This window comes from Protopterus annectens, chromosome 1.part2 (assembly GCF_019279795.1).
Source record: "Protopterus annectens isolate FY-2018-M chromosome 1.part2, PAN1.0, whole genome shotgun sequence".
Taxonomy (NCBI): Eukaryota; Metazoa; Chordata; order Ceratodontiformes; family Protopteridae; genus Protopterus; species Protopterus annectens.
Window position 1 is genome coordinate 499811915 of NC_056727.1, and position 4210 is coordinate 499816124.

Here is a 4210-nt window from a genome sequence, read left to right on the forward strand (position 1 = left end):
GCTTTTAATTTTAATATACCTACTCTAACTACTCCGTACAGTATTGGGAAAGAGCACGCGAGCAGACAACGTACATACTCTTCAGGCTCACTGTATTGTCAAACAATGTGTACGGTACGGAAATGCATTTTTCTTGCACCAGCAAAGCTTCTCTGTACACCCCATTACTCCCTTTTAATTCAAAGAGGTAACTTGCAGTTTATCAGAGTAAAATGACATTGGAGTTCTTTGATTTGAACGGAGTAAATGTTCATTTATTAAACTTGGGAGTCCATAAACTTAAAATTCAATTTCAAGAAGTTATACAACGGGGTGGTTTTGGGCGTCGGGCTGGCAACTCGACACCGTAAAACTCCTCTGCCAATCATGAGCGGACAGATGATCATCTGTGGCGACCCCTAACCAGGAAAAGCCGAAAGAAGAAGACGATACAACGGGGTGGTTTCCAAACCATCATCAAACGTATCAGTTATAGTACGGGCTCAAGCGTCTCTGGCACTTCAGACTGACTAATGGGTTGATTATTATGAACTCCTGTAAGTTCAGCTATCAGCTTCCTTAAGTTCCCTTTCATAACATCTGTAAAGGTTCATTGTTACAGTCCATGCGTTCTGCGCTTGGATTCACTTCTTCTCAGGATTGTACACATAGTTGTAACTACTTACGTTAGGTTCTTATTTCATTTGTTAACTGGATTAGATGGGCTTTTCTGAGAATCCTTTCCAGCCACAACTTGGGCTTTTCTGAGAATCCTTTCCAGCCACAACTGGGACCAGGGGCAATCTGTAATTGAACATGATGTGAAGAAACAAGGAAGTACTAGGCTGATAACGTTAACTTATAAGCATATGCATATAAATACAGAGAAAACACAGGCATACACGTGCATTTAAATTTATAAAATCCAGATGAATCAAACATATAAGCAGATGATAATTATAACGGTAGATTATTTGTTAACAGATCACTGAACTTGAGTGCAGAGCTGGTTATATAGCAGTCAGACCATTTCATAGCTTTGAATGTATTGTTATACTGTTATTAAATGTTCTCATGTTTTCTTTCTAAATGTGCATTCCTGATCGACTTTTGTAAAATATACTATGCTAGTAGAGCAATTTTACTGAAAACATTTTCACCTGCTATTATTCTAAAGAGAGGACTCGTTTTAATTTAGGGTACTTCATTTGTGTTGGAATAGGGTATACTGCACTGAGGCTGTCACTAATCTGTTTGCCGGGTGGTGTTCATTAGATGAGATGTAACAGTTTAAAGGCAGGGGAATTTCAAAGCATTGTGGCACTTGCTGTAACTGGGAGCCATTGTGATTTTTATAAAGGCAGTGATGCACCTATGTGTCAGACTGTGCAGTGAATCGATACATGTTATATGTTGTCTACTATGTGCATAAATGTTTTGGAAAGAGTTTAGAATTATAATCAGCTGGACATATTCGAATTTAGTCATCAAAATCCAGTTCTTGTAAAATTTCTTTCTCCATTTTTTTAAACACCTTTATTGAATTATCACTTGCGACATGAGCAAACTTACATTTATATAAAAGTATTCAAACCATATTAACACGTTCACATTTACTGCCTATAACCTTTCTTGATTTAAAAGATACACACCATGCTAGTTTGCTGTTCTATTTTAGTTCCGTAATGGTTCAAGTCTATGCCTTCCATACACAAGGTACAAGGTTCAATCCTGACCTCTGACCAATATCTGTATGTTGTTTGTATGTTCTCCCTGTATCTCCATGGAGATCCCCCACCTCCCATAAATATGCTGAGTGTTTCCACCTCAAACTCATCCAATCAAGCAGCACAGACTCTAGATGGCACCTGTCAGGAGAAGAGTTGTATAGACCAACCACTTTAGGCATCGGCTGTGGTTTGCAGTATCTTCTAGATATAAGAACACAGATCACAGACTGCACATCATGTCAGAGCTAGCCTCTTGTCGGAGCACACATTGCCTCTAGGTGATTGGGTCATGTTAATTAATATTGCCAAAAACAGGTATGGGCATGAGTATTTGGTGTTGATAAGTGGGTTGATGACCCAGCCTACTCCGACTTAAAGCAGTGACCCATGTTAACAGTGGCAGTCTAAGTGCCTTTGTTAGGCAGTGTGTGCCTGCCATAAAACCCAGCAGCCCTTGGTCAATAAGGTACTGAATGGATGATGTTCATTTGCCTAGCTTGGGTTACCTGGGATAGCTCTGTTGAGTGAAAGCAGCGCACAAAACCAATTGTCCTGCTAAACATGAGCTAAGGATTGCTACACTCAGTATAGATTCACTGACAGGATGGAGCTTGTAAATGGATGACATGATGTTAAGAAGGAGGATGGACATCCTCTGTATCCAAGAGGCAAGATGGAAAGGCAGTGCAGTAAAGCTAATTGGCTTGGGATCCAGAGTCTCTACTCAAAAGGAGGACTGACTACAAATGATGTGGGAATTGTGGTGGGGGAGAGGCTTCAAAAGACAGTGAGGAATATCATCAGAATAAGTGAAAGACTCATGGAAATCGGACTTCAATGTAAGGATAGGTCAGTATTCATAATATCAGTCTATGTCCCACAGCAGAGTTGTGACAGCAAGGAAAAATAGATTTAGACAGCAGTTGTAGGACCTACTAGAAAAAGCAGGACAACATGAGTTGGTGGTAATAATGGAGGATGTGAATGCACATATCAGGACAAACAGAACAGGACATGAGGACTGCCTGGGTCCACATGGGTGGAACAACAGGAATAAAGAAGGAGAGGCCATTCTAGACATCTGTCTGTCAAATGGCTTGATGGTGGCAACACATGGTTCTGCAAGAAAGACAGTAACAAGATCACATACAAGAGTGGCTAACATGCTAATCAAGTAGACTTCCTCCTAATAAAGAAAGGGCACTGGGATAGCATCAGTGATTGCAAAGTCATCCTCGGTGAAATAATTGATCCACAGCATAAAACACTGGTTGCCACACTCGGCTGCAAGCAGTTGTCAGAGAAGGCTTTGAGGCCAACAGAGCCCAGGCTGAAAATCTGGAAGTTCAACAGAGAAATCACAGACTTTCAAGAAAATACTTACAGCTCTAGTACCTTGAGGCATAGCTCTCAGCTGACCAGACTTTCAAATAATGTCCAGATTTTTGCCATATATTTTGGTCTGCTCCTGATAAAATTTGTGGTTTTGTGGCAAATTACTGAGGATTGAAGTCACTAATCATGAAGTGCATTTGAGTTTTAGACTTCATAGCCTTCAGAAAATGCTTGCTAACACAAATCCTGTTATTCCAGTAACTTTCTAAATTTATAGGAGCAATATTAAAAATCCACCCTATTTTTAGGTCTTTGCCCCCCCCCCCCCATTATTATAGGCTTTGTCCCGATAACTTGCACAAAGAGGTTGAGAGGTGTGCCTCAGGAAGAAGAGAAAATAGATGGAGATGAAGAAGAATGGTAGTGCCTCAAAACACCATGTGTGAGGACTATAGAATAGATATGCAGCTGAGCTAGGTATGGAAATAAGGTACGTAAAGCTGGTGGTGGAATGCAGAAGTCCAGGAAGTCATCAAAAGAAAGGAGTGCAGGAAAAAGTGGAAGATAGAAAAGACAGACCAGGTTAAGAAGAATTATTAGTTGGCTAATAAGGAGGCTAACAGAGCAGTTGCAATAGCAAAGAACAAGCCATCAGAGGCACTTTTCCAGCTTCCAGAAAGTGGCTCAGTAGATGTTTGCTCATTTGCTACTGTTATATTAAAAAAATATAAATACACTTTATGCATCGCCGCTTAGCTAGGGTTGAAATATTCCCAACACCATAAAGGTTGCTCTTCAAATTTTCCCTTAAAACTAGCCAGATTTTTAGTTTTAGCACTCAAATCTGTTTGAGCTCAGCACTTGTTCGGAACTCATTGTAAGCACTAAATAAGCTACAAATTACTACAACGCTCAACTTTCCTCACTTGCCTAGAGGAAAACGTTTTTTAGAACTTAATAAATAAGCACCTATCCAGGCATGTCTATGGGTCAGCTCCCGGTGTTTTCTCCTGTCTCCCTGATGAATCTGGGCATCTTGAGGCAATGCAGCAATTGCCTCATGTACACAGACAACCCTCTCCTCCTACCACCCAACACTAAAACCTGTGAGAGATGCACTTATAAAGACAAACTGGAAGCAAAACTCTCTTCACCCAAGATTGGAC